This window comes from Hippocampus guttulatus, chromosome 6 (genome assembly GCF_054856545.1).
Source record: "Hippocampus guttulatus isolate MCC_2025c chromosome 6, RoL_Hgut_1.0, whole genome shotgun sequence".
NCBI lineage: Eukaryota > Metazoa > Chordata > Actinopteri > Syngnathiformes > Syngnathidae > Hippocampus > Hippocampus guttulatus.
The window spans coordinates 3,042,658-3,058,334 of NC_141266.1; the positions used below are offsets into that span (position 1 = coordinate 3,042,658).

Consider the following 15,677-nt stretch of genomic DNA (forward strand, 5'->3'; position numbering starts at 1 on the left):
TTAATGGGGCCTTCATACGGTTTTGTACGGAGCCCCTAAGGGGACATGGAAGGGAAAAAAACTGCGGGATCTCGCAAAGTATTCCAAAGTATTGCGAGATCTCGCAAAGTAATGCGAGATCTCGCAAAGTATTCCAAAGTATTGCGAGATCTCGCAATCTTAATTTATTTATTTTTAATGCTCGTGACGTGCTTCCGGGTCATCGTACGTGTAACCAAAAACAACAATTATGGAGCGTGTTCAACAGTTCGTGAGTTTAATAGAATTTTACTTTGAAAAAGTTTTATCCCTCTTCACAGACCTCAGAGACAATGGCTTCTTTGATGGTGGATTTCTGGACAAAAACATCCTACAATTTTGTTGCTTGGGACATATTCAGGTGAGTTCATACATTCTGATAGACTCATTAATTAAATGTGTATTTTTGTATGTGAGAGTGAGTTGATGGGAAAGTGGACAGGAACGCGAAAGAAGATCATGGTGCGTTGTCACAGGGTGAAGGAAAAGTGGGGAGTAGTGAGATGTGGTACACATGAGAGGGGAGGAGTGAGACAAAAAAAAGCAGCTTCATGCTAAAATTTCTTGCTCATAAAAGCTGATATGACTGTGCAACTCTTATTTAATCTGTCTGTATATTATTTTCAACAGGATGAGTTGGATGACACGGCCCTAGTTTGGAACAGCCATCTCATCAGGCCCTCAAAGAACATGAATGTCCCCAGTGGTCGGCCCAACGTGATGTAGACGTTACCTGAACTTTATGGAACAAGGGACTTCCTCTCCCCAGTTGACAATGAACAAGTTCAACTGTGCAAAAGCCAGTGTCTTTCGTTTGACCATGCCTTGTGATCCGGATGTATTTGCATTGTGTGCCCAGTCCGATCTAATGCCACCAAAAGATCAATTTCAGGCCGTGAACTTGTATTTGCACCTCAGAGAGGCCCTCACCACTACTCTTTAAGATAAGATAAGAAAACCTTTATTAGTCTCGCAATGGAGAAATTCCCAGCACACAGCAGCAAAGTTATGAAAGGAAGAAGTAGAACAACAAAATATAGGAGCTGCTGGAAAGGCAGCCACTCTCGCGGCGCCATTTTGAAGTCAAAATAACAACACATAGGACACAGACAGTCGTGCAATCTTCACCAATTTTCTGCATCCACTTTGTTGTCTGAAGCAGTTATAGATGAAAGAGGAGAGGATCAAAGTGTCCTTTCACCAGTGGATCAGAGACGTCATGCTGAAAATGTGCACACACAAGCTAAGTTTTGAAAGCAAACAAGAAGCTGTTGACGAAGAGATTGGTTCACTTCTGTCCTATGTAAATTAGAAGGATTATGTTTTCAGGGGTCAGAGACATGTAACTGTTGGTGAAAGTAGTTTTCCTTTCGAACACCAATCATATTAGAATGGTATTTATATTCTATTATTTTATATTCAAATGTAAATATAAATTACAGCCATCTAGGTTTTGCTTGGTGTTTGGGCCAAACTATATTATGGCTCCTCAACTGGTGTGAGAAGTAACATTTATTGAAGCCTGAATTTGACCATTGTCATTTCTTTTATCACTTCACCTTCAATGGATAATTGAAACACTTTTGACGACGAATAATATATAGCCATCATAATTAAAAGCATTTTTTATCTGTTGTTTTTCTTTCTGTATAAGGACAACATATTTGATCTACAATATAAAATGTTTGTTTGTCAAAGCATTATTGGTGGAAATAAACATTCTTTCTTGGTTGCTGACTTTATCAACAAATACTTAACCAACATGGATGCTAAAGAGTATTCCTGCATAATTGTACATCATCCCAATTGAATTTTCACCTGCCTGTAAATGATGACTACGTAATTGTCACTCCTCACTTTCGTCAGCAGGTGGTTTCTTGTGTTTAAAAAAAAACTTAAGAATGATTTGGAACAAATTTTATTCACATTGACAAATTCTTACATACATCAATCTCAAAATTGTGAGTCTTTTCAGCAGAAACATTTTTAAGTCTTGCCATTCACTCATCATGGTTTTGGAGCACACTTGGAGATCCACCCAGTACACCTTTTTTCCTCGATCTTATTTTGTCTCTCAATCTTTGGAGGCCTTTAACGTGACCATTTTCAGTCCCAAGATCAGCTCGAACGATTCGAGGACAACCCCCCCAAACGGTGCACAACGTCGATGTAGTAACCTCCAATCAACTTCGGGTCACTACTTGTGTAGGCATTGAGCCACATTATTTTCCTTGAAAAACCATCGATAGCCCCATTGATACAAATTCCAAATGGTTTCAGTTTGTCATAGGAGTCCGTGTGCCATATAAAATTTGGCCCTTTGGAGAAGTAGTCTCTCGGATCCAACTCTTTCAGGACCAGACGAACGTCCTCTTTCCTGACAAGAAGTCCATATTCTCTGCACTTACTGTACATCCACCTGTAACCGTGTAGTTGTCCGGAATGCTGCAATTGGTTGCGAATGAAGTCAACCAGGACTCCCAAGTCATTGAACGTTTTCCGACGGAATAGTCCTCTTTGGTTCAGCACTCGCTTCAAATGTCTTTCGCTTATTTGGAAACCGTACTTAACATCAAGAACAGATTTAATGTCTTTGTATTTCAAGCCAATTTCAAAGTAAAATTCTATTAAACTCACGAACGGCTGAACACGCTCCATAATTTTTGTTTTCGGTTACACGTACGATGACCCGGAAGCACGTCAAAGCATTAAAAATAAATAAAGTATTGCGAGATCTCGCAATACTTTGGAAGACTTTGCGAGATCTCGCAATACTTTGGAAGACTGCGAGATCTCGCATTCTTTGCGAGATCTCGCAATACTTTGGAATACTTTGCGAGATCTCGCAAAGTTTTTTTTTTTCCTTCCATGTCCCGTTAGGGGCTCCGTAGTTTTGTTCACCAATGGTGCTCTAGATTACTGGCTGTGGTCTTGTCAGATTTTAAAATGTTTAAAAGTTTGCGTCCATGCAGCAAAAAAGACTTAAACACAGTAGTTTCCTCGCTGCCACCAAGAACGACGTACAAGCCCAAGTGCCTCATGAAAAAAACTCAGTTCTGTGCAGCAATGCAATATTCAGTGTTGACAGTTGGTAATGTTGTCTTCTTTTTAATGAGTAAATCAGATCTGTACCACGGCATGCGTGTTTTTGGAACGTGGAAGGAAACCGGAGTGTGCAGAGAAAACCCATGCAGGCACCGGGACAACATAAAACCCCCACACAGGAAGGCTGGAGCCAGAATTGAACCCTGCACCTCTGCACTGTGAGGCAGACGAGCTAACCAGTCGCCCTATTATGATTGCACAAGTCTGAAATTATCTATCCATCCATTTTCTGAACCGCTTAATCCTCAGAAGGGTCGCGGGGCGTGCTGGAGCCTATCCCAGCCGTCTTTGGGCAGTAGGGCGGGGGACACCCTGAACCGGTTGCCAGCCAATCGCAGGGCACACAGAGACAAACAAACATCCACGCTCACACTCACACCTAGGGACAATTTTGAGTGTTCAATCAGCCTGCCATGCATGTTTTAGTCATCATGAAACAACAGAAAATATTCAACAAAACGTTCAAATTAAAAGATTTCATCAAGTTAATCATTTTAAGCCAATGTATGGGAGGACAACATTAAAAACACTGCAAAAGGCACCAATTGTGGAATAAGTTAAAATTTTCTGAATATTAAATCACACTCACTTTTTAAATCCCAAATTAAGCAGGCGAACAAGCTCGAGTAGAAGCACCTGTGGCTAAAGACAAAACTGCAGGGTTTACTTTCTGGACCTGGATTTGACACCTCTGTCAGAAAGGAGGATTTGCATTTTGGTCGTCAACATCTTCTCCGGTATTTGTGTGGATGCATGTTTTCAACAGTGATTCTCAAATGTCTCAAATTTTCTGATGTGCTTATCCTCACAAGGGTCACTGGTGTGCTGGAACCCATCCCAGCTGTCTTCGGGCAGTATGCGGGTGACACCCTGAACCGGTTGCCATCGCAGAGCGCACATAGACGAACAACCATTCACGCTCACAATCACACCTAGGGGCAGTTTTGAGCGTTCAATCAACCTGCCATGCATGTCTTTGGAATGTGGGAGAAAAACTGAGTACCCGGAGAAAACCCACGTAGGCCCAGGGAGACCATGCAAAATCCACAGAGCTGGAATTGAACCCACGACCTCTGCACCAGTCACCCACCGTGCTGCCCTCAGATGAAACATGTCAGTTTATTTGCCTCTTCTTGGGCTATTGTCCTTCCAGAGCTCCTTGCAAGTCACCCTTGACAATTAATCACAGATGATCCTCACCACATTTATGGCCATGTTCCTGTGAGGAAATTGTGCTTCTACCCGTAGGCACAACAGAAGTCATAGTTTGTTCAAAGTGTGTATAGTGGCTGGAGTCACTCTGCTGCTGTTCTCAAGGCTGTAAGGAGGAGTCATGGCAAACCGGAACCAGTTCAGGATCAGCTGTCGACGATTATATTCACATACTGGGCTAAAAACAAATAACGCTATCCTTATGCTAACAGACGGAATATTCACTTAACCGCAATTAATATCAGACTATTTAGTATCCTATTTTACTTTCACATAACTACTATATTTATCAGACAGTTTTCTTTCCCCTCTGATTTAAGAGCTCTGCGAAACATAGAAGGGAAGATTTTATTTTCTGCGATGGTAGGTTTTGGCTGACAACCTACCTGATGGATGACAGTTAAATTGACACCAAATGCCAAAAAGCTGGAATCACCCGTTTCCCAGGCTGTGTTGAACATGCCTCAATTATTTAGGAGCAGATCCAGAATGCAAAGAGGGAGAAGAAGGACTTGCATGTGGTACGGCTCAATCTGGCGAACGCTTATGAGTCTGGTTTTATTTTCTAATTTACCTTTTTTGGGCTTTGCTCCTTCATCCCTGCTAACGTCAAGACCATGGTCATGAACTACTTCAGCGACTTGCAAATGATTATCAATCTGCAATTAGTCTGCTCTGGCTGGCAAAAATTGGAAGTGAGGATCACATGTTTTTGGAAAATGGGGTATCCGGAGAAAACCCACGCAGGCACGGGAGAACATTGTAAACTCCACACAGGAATGCTGGAGCTGGAATCAAACCCGACAACTCTGCACTGTGAGGTCGACGCGCTAACCACTCAACCACCGGGCCGCCTACATATGCATGTGTACACTTAAAACACTTACATCTTTTGATTCACCCCAAAGCCTGCAGATGAGGCAGGGTCATTCACTTGTGTCTCTCTGGCCCAGATGGTCAACTTAAGATGCAATAGACTTCCTCTCCTGCTCTTTTCCCGGAGCTGATTACAACTCCAGGGAAATCATAAAACTTTGACAATACTCCAATCTTTTGTTTCCAATGCACTTTGAAGTTGAAATAAACAGACCAAGCTCATACTGTAGACCAGGGGTCGGCGACCCGTGACTCTAGAGCCACATGCGGCTCTTTAGCTCCGCCATAGTGGTTCCCTGGAGCTTTTTCAAAAATGTTTGGGAAATATATTTTTTGTTTTAATATGGTTTCTGTCGGAGGACAAATATGACACAAACATTCTTAACGTTTTCCAATGCTGTAAAAATCCATCCATCCATCCATCATCTACCCCTTATCCGGGGCCGGGTCGCGGGGGCAGCGGCTTTAGTAGGGAAGCCCAGACTTCCCTCTCCCTAGTTACTTCTTCCAGCTCTCCCCGGGGGATCCCGAGGCGTTCCCAGGCCAGTTGAGTGACATAGTCTCTCCAGTGTGTCCTGGGTCGTCCTCTGGGTCTCCTCCCGGGGGGACATGCCCGGAACACCTCACCAGGGAGGCGTTCAGGAGGCATCCGAATCAGATGCCCAAGCCACCTCATCTGGCTCCTCTCGATGTGGAGGAGAAGCGGCTCGACTCTAAGCCCCTCACGGATGACCGAGCTTCTCACCTTATCTCTAAGGGAAAGCCCGGACACCCTGCGGAGAAAACTCATTTCGGCCGCTTGTATCCGTGATCTCGTTCGTTCGGTCACGACCCATAGCTCGTGACCATAGATGAGGGTTGGAACGTAGATTGACCGGTAAATTGAGAGCTTCGCCCTTTGGCTCAGCTCCTTCTTTACCACGACCGACTGATACAACGTCCGCATCACAGCAGACGCTGCACCGATCCGCCTGTCGATCTCTCGCTCCCTCCTGCCCTCACTCGTGAACAAGACCCCAAAATACTTAAACTCCTCCACTTGGGGCAAGATCTCCTCCCTGACCCAGAGGGGGCACTCCACCCTTTTCCGACTGAGGACCATGGTTTCAGATTTGGAGGAGCTGATTTCCATCCCAACCTCTTCACACTCGGCTGTGAAACGCTCCAGTGAGAGTTGGAGAGCCCTGCTTGAAGGAGCCAACAGTACCACATCATCTGCAAAAAACAGAGATGCAAGACTCAGGCCCCCCTCAACGCTTCGGCTGCGCCTAGAAATTCTGTCCATAAAGGTTATGAACAGAATCGGCGACAAAGGGCAGCCTTGGCGAAGTCCTACCCTCACTGGAAACGATTCCGACTTACTGCCGGCAATGCGAACCAAACTCTGACATCGGTGGTATAGTACCGGGGGTTTGGTACCCCATACTCCCGAAGTACCCCCCACAGAACTCCCCGAGGGACACGGTCAAATGCCTTCTCCAAGTCCACAAAACACATGTAGACTGGTTGGGCGAATTCCCACATACCCTCAAGGACCCTGCTAAGGGTGTCGAGCTGGTCCACTGTTCCACGGCCGGGACAAAAACCACACTGCTCCTCCTCAATCTGAGGCTCGACTTCCTGACGGACCCTCCTATCGAGCACCCCCGAATAGACCTTACCAGGGAGGCTGAGGAGTGTGATCCCTCTGTAGTTGGAACACACCCTCCGGTCCCCCTTTTTAAAAAGAGGGACCACCACCCCGGTCTGCCAATCCAGAGGCACTCTCCCCGCTGACCACGCGATGTTGCAGAGGCGTGTCAACCAGGACAGCCCCACAACATCCAGAGCCTTGAGGAACTCCGGGCGGATCGCATCCACCCCCTGGGGCCTTGCCATCGGTGACTTCGACCACAGAGATAGGAGAGCCCACCTCAGAGTCCCCAGACTCTGCTTCCTCCAAGGAATGCGTGCTGGTGGAGTTGAGGAGGTCTTTGAAGTACTCCGCCCACCGGCTCACAACGTCCCGAGTCGAGGTCAACAGCGCCCCATCCCCACTGTACACAGTGTTAGTGATGCACTGTTTCCCCCTCCTGAGACGTCGGATGGTGGACCAGAATTTCCTCGAAGCCGTCCGGAAGTCAGCTTCCATGGCCTCACCGAACTCTTCCCACACCTGAGTTTTTGCCTCGGCGACAACCGAAGCTGCATTCCGCTTGGCCAGTCGATACCCGTCAGCTGCCTCTAGAGTCCCACAGACCATAAAGGCCCAATAGGACTCCTTCTTCAGCTTGACGGCATCCCTTACTGCTGGTGTCCACCAGCGAGTACGGGGGTTGCCGCCACGACAGGCACCAACCACCTTACGGCCACAACTCAGATTGGCCGCCTCAACAATAGAGGCATGGAACATGGTCCAGTCAGACTCAATGTCCCCAGCCTCCCCCGCGACATGGGAAAAGTTCTGTCGGAGGTGGGAGTTGAAACTCCTTCTGACAGGGGATTCCGCCAGATGCTCCCAACAAACCCTCACAATACATTTGGGTCTGCCAGGTCGGACCGGCATCTTCCCCCACCATCTGAGCCGACTCACCACCAGGTGGTGATCAGTTGACAGCTCCGCCCCTCTCTTCACCCGAGTGTCCAAAACATGCGGCCACAAATCCGATGATACAACCACAAAGTCAATCATTGAACTGCAGCCAAGAGTGTCCTGGTGCCAAGTGCACATATGTTTGAACAAGGTGTTCGTTATGGACAATCTGTGACGAACACAGAAGTCCAATAACGAAACCCCACTCGAGTTCTGATTGGGGGGGCCGTTCCTCCCAATCACGCCTCTCCAGGTCTCACTGTCGTTGCGCACGTGAGCATTGAAGTCCCCCAGCAGAACAAGGGAGTCCCCAGCAGGAGTACTCTCCAGCACACCCTCCAAAGACTCCAAAAAGGGTGGGTACGCTGAACTGCTGTTGGGTGCGTACGCACAAACAACAGTCAGGACCCGTCCCCCCACCCTAAGGCGGGGGGACCCTCTCATCTGGCGGTGTGAACCCCAATGTACAGGCACTGAGACGGGGGGCAATGAGTATGCCCACACCTGCTCTGCGCCTCTCACCGTGAGCAACTCCAGAGTGGAAGAGAGTCCAACCCCTCTCGAGAGAACTGGTACCAGAACCCAGGCTATGTGTGGAGGTAAGTCCGACTATATCTAGTCTGAACTTTTCTACTTCACACACCAGCTCGGGCTCCTTCCCTGCAAGAGAGGTGACATTCCATGTCCCTAGAGCTAGCTTCTGCAGCAGAGGATTGGACCACCAGGGCCTTTGGCTGCCGCCCAGCTCACACTGCACCTGACCCCCTTGGCCCCTCCCATGGGTGGTGAGCCCATGAGAAGCAGGACCCACGTTGCCTCTTCGGGCTGAGCCCGGCCGGGCCCCATGGGTGCAGGCCCGGCCACCAGGCGCTCGCCAACGAGCCCCACCCCCAGGCCTGGCTCCAGAGGGGGGCCCCAGTGACCCACTGTCAGAGATTTTCTCGGACAAAGTTAAAGAAATGACTCGGCACACAGGAAAATTGTCTTCAGTATCGGCGGAAGCGGATCACTGAGAGCGAACGACGGTTAGTTGCTCCGCGATCACACTCGCCTCCCTCTCCGCCGGTTCGAACTTTTATTGCAAAATACAAGAAAGACACTGCCCCCAAGATTTGCACCCCGCGCCCCCCGGTCCGGCCCCCCAGCAATGATCTGATTTACCCGAATACACAAGTCACAGACTTTGCTGATGACTAATGTCCACCTGGGCGCGACAGCTGTTCCCAAACTGTCTTTTGGTATTCAACAACTCTTTGTTCCCAATTTGTTTATTCCCACTCTGTGATTGAATTTAGCCTTCGCCCCCCTTGCTTTGACGTGATTACTCAAGAAAAGGCCCTCCGCCCAAACGGCCGACACCTCTGCGCTGAGCAAATCCGATGACATGCCCAAATTAACCGAAACTTTAAACATGATACAATTTTGTTCGTAGATTTCTCTATCACCCACGTCCGGGCAAGGGAAACTGGGTTCCATTTATTTTGTTCTTCATAAGGGGTTTGTGAGCCGTGCTTTGTCTGGTCCCTCACCGAGGACCTGTTTACTATTGGTGACCCTGCCAGGGGCATAAAGCCCCAGGCAACTTAGCTCCTAGGATCATTGGGACACACAAACCCCTCCACCACGGTAAGGTGACGGCTCACGGAGGCGTGCTGTAAAAATGTGTAGAATAAATATTACATTTCAACATTTCTGTCAATGAGGATTTGCATCGTAGCCTGCGACACACGTTTCTATTAGCAGGGCGGGATATCAGTCATGTGCCTGTTGTAAAAAAAACAAAAAATACAGCGTTTTATGTACAATTCACCAAGGGTACTGGCAAAGAATGGGAATCTGGAGGGGCGAGAGAGGCATTTTAACGAGATGTGTTCCTCGAGCCGGTCCTTGGCCTCGAGGACCGAGGTGCGGTCCATTGTCCAAGGCCTCGGTGTCAAGTCCTTGGTCCTTGGCCTCAGGAGTCAAGTCCTTGGCCTTGGCCTTGGCTTGCCGGTCCTCGGACACAATGAGGGGTTAGAGCCTCTAACACCTTGTATAAGGACCGCAAAAAACACGAAGGAATCTATTAAATTTCATCCAAGGTAACCCATATTGATGCATTAACTTTGGCGCTTTAAGAGGGGCGGGTCTGCCGCTGCCAGGTAACAGTTAGCGCAAGGTATAAAGAGCGGCATCACAGTTAGTTTCAATCACGGTTTGTTGCGTTAGCGATCGGCAGTTTAAATAGCGTGTAAAGCCTTTCTGTAACAGTGGTGTCTTTTATTTAGTTATTTTTGCACAGTCGTCACGTTTGTGCGGTCGCACTAGAATGTTTGTTTGAACCAAGTAATTTGCGTTACAGCTGGAGTCAATAATGTCGGCAGTTCACTTCTGGGTTTGGCCGTTGGGATTTGGAGTCCTTTTGCTCGATTCCAGTTATGTTTTCTGAATGCCTTCTCATGTTTGGAATAATGAATATTGATAATACATAGTTTAAAATCATGGTTGATTTAATTATCCATTATTATTGTGAAGTTGAAGGTATTAATTAATGTAGTATTAGTGGTAGTGGTAATAATAGTAGTACTCAGAGAATGGTTAGAGATTCAGCCATCTCGTTACCTCTGCGTCCCGCGTCCTGGACGCATAATTTTCCCACGGGACGCACAGTTCCAAACAATGTGCGTTTTTTGGGACGCATGAAAATTTCTGTCAAAACAAACAAACAAACAAAAAAACTACGGCAAGCCTGAGGATTTCACAGTAACAATCGTTACCGGTAGCGTGTCGTTTCCGTGGCGTCATTTTCACGGTACCGAAAATTTGTTTAATTATAAAAGTCACCGCACTTGAGTTGACTGTGTGATCCACGCGATTTCACTGTGCCAGTATGTGTGTTTGCGGTGTGGTGTGGTGTGTGAGTGTCTTTCTTCTAATTTACTTTTGTTTTGTTTTCAGTGTTGGGGGGGGGGGGGGGGGGGAACACAACAGATGACGTTTGTGCGCATGCGGGTTGTTATTTTAGTCCGCAAACTGAGGAATCGCGTGGATGAAAGTCTGAGATGGCGGCGAAAAAAACTCACCAAGGTCTACTAATTACGATATTTAAGAAATGGGAATGCTTGTCTGATGTTTTTGTATGAATCGTCCAAAGGGCGTATCACTAAACTCACCTGTGACGTATGCACAGAACGCGAGAGCAAGATACGACGAGGCACGATTACGAGGCAAATTGGTCATTAATTTGTAGGTTAATCGCTATGAAAAATATTATGAAACAGTATTGTTTATTCTATAATTTACTGGTTGTAAGCATGGTAACTTTATGAATAAAACATTCGTCACAAGGTGTAGTAATGCTAATGTTAACTGTTGGTAGAACTAATGATGACGTGTGTTAAATTCTTTCGTCAAATTGATCGTAGATTACACATGCATCGTCTTGGGAAGAGGATGTCAAGCCACATCAATACTTACCTGTATTAATGATTACCAGTCAATTAATATTTGCAGTGTGAGATTGGAAAAAATACATGAGTACACCAGTTTTTGATCCATTTATTTTTTGGAATAAACCTGGAGTACACAGCTGCTGATGTAATGTTCATTGTTAATGCATCGTTTTCAAACATTGACCCTTGAAACATTCTACTTTTGAGTTTCGGAATTCTTGATTATCAATATCAGTCAAAATAGAAAAATGGGTTCCCATGATGAACGTTTACGGAACCCAACATTTGTTATCGTGGTTTCCCATTGGGTAATCAGACGGAACCGAAAAACGGTTACCATGAATTTCCGAAATCCTCAGGCCTGCTCCTGAATTATTTAAATTTTTGCAGCATTTGTTTATCATTGTATGTATATGTTGTTGTTTGTGTTATTATCATATGCAATTGAATAAGTAGACCCTTTCAGAATTCGAAATTTGGGACTCTCTCAATCCATAATGGCACTCGTACTTTTCTGATCAGCGAGTCCCACGGTAAACTGTAAAATTATCACTGAGAGATTACCGCTTTTTCTGCAGTCAGTGATTGACTTCTATGCAAAGTCATTTCTCAACTTGTCTTCCGTGCCACGTCATGCCTGTTGAGTGTTGATTTACTTCATATTAAGAAACTACTGCACTAAAACATTAATTCATAAATGTATACCATATGATTTTTTTTTCTCAGTATAAATAACACGTACCCTGACTGTTCTACTCTTTGAATAAAAACATTTCATTCAAGCGTTAGGGAGTGCAAAAGGGTTATGATGGAGGGGTGTTGCAAATCATGAAGACCTGCCAAGTGGTATGATAGCATTGTTTTATACATGTCCTCGGCGAGGCCTCAGTTTCAAAATCAGTCCTTGGTCCTTGGCCTTGGCCTCGGAGGCAAGTCCTTGGTCCTTGGCCTCGGAAAATTTTCCAAGTCCTTGGCCTTGGCCTTGGCCTCGGAGTCGAGTCAAGCCCTTGGCCTTGGCCTTGGCCTCGGGTTGCCGGTCCTTGGACACAACACTGCATTTTAAAACGTTACATGAGAGCTACGATCGTAAACAAAAAGTGTGTCCCATGCCTTCGCGTCAGGTCTCAACTAAGGTAGGCAGTGATTTCCTTTCCACAAACCCACAAACTCTTGCGTCTACTTTATTTTTCTGTTTCGCACATCTTCGGGGCCATTATGGCTGTTGCTCATAATGGCATGTGTGTGTACTTGCGTGCGTGTGCAGCAATAGCTCGATCACAGGAGTTTGGTTGATCGGAAAGTTGATCTTCGGTCAAAAAAGGTTGGGCACCCCTGCTCTGCAGATGCACTGCAGGGAAAAAAAACATTTAATCATGAATCATTGTGTATATGTTGCCAACCTAGTCATTTTGATATTAGGCTAATATAGCTAATATAGATAACTACAGCATGTGTTTCCTTTCATTATAAGGCTTGTATAAGGCTTTTAATTTTTTAAACTCCAAACATATTCTTTTTTTTTGTTGTTTGTTTTTTGTCCAATTTGGCTCTTACAACATTTTGGGTTGCCAACCCCTGCTATATGCCCTGCGATTGGCTGGCAACCGGTTCAGGGTGTCCCCCGGCTACTGCCCGAAGACAGCTGGGATAGGCTCCAGCACGCCCTGCGATCCTTGCGAGAATAAAGTGGATCGGAAAATGGATGGATGGATGGATGGACCCCTGCTATAGACAATCAGCCCTTACTTCCTTCATAGTGAATAAAGAGAGCTAATGCAATGAAATGATTCTATATTACCATATAACTATATATAAAAAATAAAAAAGCGTTCTCAGACTGTTTGCTGATACCTGCTAAGGCACGTTCAGAATTTAAAAAAATCCTCAACTCTTGATTCTAGTTGTTACTTTGCAGAGACTCCCTGTGGAACTGTGATGGAATGCATTCATATTTGCTCGATTATGTCACCTGAAACAATTCATTCCATGGGGATGAAGCACAATTACATTCATCATCAATTCGATGATCTCCCACCACTGTTCAATTCTGGAAGGTACACACAGTGGAGCCAAATTAAATCACAATATTAAGTTACTTGGTCATCGTTTCATTTGTACGTCCTCATCTAGTGGTGAAACGTCATTTCATTTCAGCACACAGAAATGGCCCCTCGGGATGAAATGATCTTGTTTAACAGATGGTGATAATACTAAAGCTGTGTAACCTCCCCTGATATTGTGCAGCATTTTATATCACAATAAAATAGGTGATATGCCCCTTATGGATGCTGCATTACATGGATACACACTAACTTTGTCATTTAGTGTCATAGCTTTAAACTCTTGTTTGACTTTTGGAGCCCAATTAATTCTTTGATGCTCTCACAAAAAGCATGGATTGATGTTGGATCACAAATGAGAAAGGAATTACCGGTACTTTCATGAAAAGTCACAGTAGACAAGCTGTCTTTACTTTTAACTGCTATTGATTATATTTCTATGGCATGACCTTGGTCCTTGTTCCACATTCAGTTACGCAGTGTGCCATTGCAACAAATAGATTCCAAATCCAAATGAATACAAATACCATGTCAGATTATTTTGATGGCTGAGTTGTGCCAGTTACGTTGCGGAAATCCCTATGCTGTGACACAGGCCCCTGCTGCTGGTGAATGATTACATGCTCAGTTGGCAGCCTCTTACTGTGCAAGATACTGTAGCCTAAGAGACAAATCCTATTTTCTGTTGACCGGTTTTGCAATTTGGGTCGTGCTGAGGCAACATCTGATGTCCTGCTTGGTCATTTTGGATGAGTGCAATAGACATCTAGTTTGTATATTTCATACATCTGATGGTTGCATTTCTTCCAAGCTTGGCATTACTTTTAACTGTACCTATGCTTTCACACAGGTTAACTTCTGTATCTTCTGTAGTATAACGACTACACAAAAGAAAATGATTTTGTTTGTAGATTTTATTATTTTTTGAAAAAAAAACCTAACAAAAAAACCAGACAAAATATTTCTTTCTGTCAGTCTGTCTGTCTGTCTGTCTGTCTCTCTCTTTTTCTGTCACAAAAACAAAAGTATTTTGTAAACCTACAAGGTTTTTTTCAACTACAAATGTATTACATTTCCATCGTACAAGTACATACCTGTCAACTTTTCGGAGCACCAACCTGTATAAACTACCAAAAAAATCCTTATAAAGAGCAAAAAATCCTTATAACATACCAAAGCATTTTATATGTCAAAATAACGGCAGAAAAAAAACCAACGAAATTTTCAATTATATTTATTGTAGATCTCCATAATACACGTGATTTACTGGAAAGTTACCGGAAATGAAAGCATTCGAGTAGACTAGCACCATTCTGGACAAAAGCAAACGGAACTACCTGTTAGGGGGGGAAAAAAACCCGGAAATTTTCAGAATCCGTATGATTTGTGCGATACGGCCATATACGTAAGATTCACCACAAAATCCGTATGAACTATGGCTAAACCGTATGAGTTGACAGGTATGCAAGTATAAATTCGCCCACATTTACTCACGCGCTGAATCCGTGGTATCCAGCCAACCCGCTGACTCTTGCTCCTGATGTCACTCACTAGAGCACGCCCCTCGATGGCAAACAGCATCACAAATAAAGCAGAACATCAGAACAGGCAGTGAATGGACTCGATACTCGATACACGTACGACTTATGGATTTGGGCTCCGAGGCGTGGTAATTTCGGGTCGCTCGTCCAACGCATAGTGACAGCGTCAAAGTCTTTAAAATATACTCACGATCTGATGCAGTGACGTCAAGTGACCACAAATGACGTGTTACCTTATTTGCTCCAGTTATCCAAGGTGAGTGAAGTGATCAAAGCACCGTATTTCATTTAATGAGCCATTTTCAGATTTACAGTACACGCAGGTTGTGTGAACATAGACTTGCAGATCTTATTTTGACATGCTCAAGCCAACTTTGTTTAGAGGCCACAAAATAGAATACAAAGCCTTTATTGTCACGTTCGACGGTACGGATGCAACAAATTAGAATTTATGAAAACAAAATACATACCAATAATAGAACAATAAACATGACCAGCATATATTTCTAACTGCAGGCTGAGGATGTTGCCACGAAGCCTCGTGACGGAAAGGCCGACATCGCCTCATCGCCCGGTGCCTCGCAAGGATGGCGGGGTGAGCGCAACTTAGTGTGACTCGCCGGGGAACCGAGCAAGTAGAAACAAGGTGAAATCCGGACAAGACCACCTTCGTCGATTCGCTGTTGCAATAGTTAAATTGTCGGAAATACGTCATGAACTGTCGTGCATAGTGTCAATTTTATTGTAATCTCTGGGTCTGTATTTTTTATACATTTTATTATTTTTATATATATATATTATTTTGTTTGTTTTACACAAGTACCTGCACTAGCGTCCTTCCACTGTGATGCAGAGTGCGAGT

At 44.9% G+C, this 15,677-nt stretch overlaps 2 long non-coding RNA genes across 2 annotated transcripts; one reads left to right on the top strand and one right to left on the bottom strand.

The window, feature by feature from the left end:
* The first annotated feature begins 193 nt into the window (after positions 1 to 193).
* LOC147203312 (uncharacterized) lies at positions 194 to 1,755 on the top strand. Its single transcript, XR_015101237.1, has 2 exons — positions 194 to 379; positions 649 to 1,755. It is a non-coding gene; the product is annotated as an uncharacterized LOC147203312 (long non-coding RNA).
* Positions 1,756 to 11,308: 9,553 nt separating this feature from the next.
* LOC147203313 (uncharacterized) lies at positions 11,309 to 15,501 on the bottom strand. Its single transcript, XR_015101162.1, has 3 exons — positions 14,769 to 15,501; positions 13,184 to 13,261; positions 11,309 to 12,562 (listed from the first exon to the last, which is right to left on the bottom strand). It is a non-coding gene; the product is annotated as an uncharacterized LOC147203313 (long non-coding RNA).
* Positions 15,502 to 15,677: the final 176 nt, after the last annotated feature.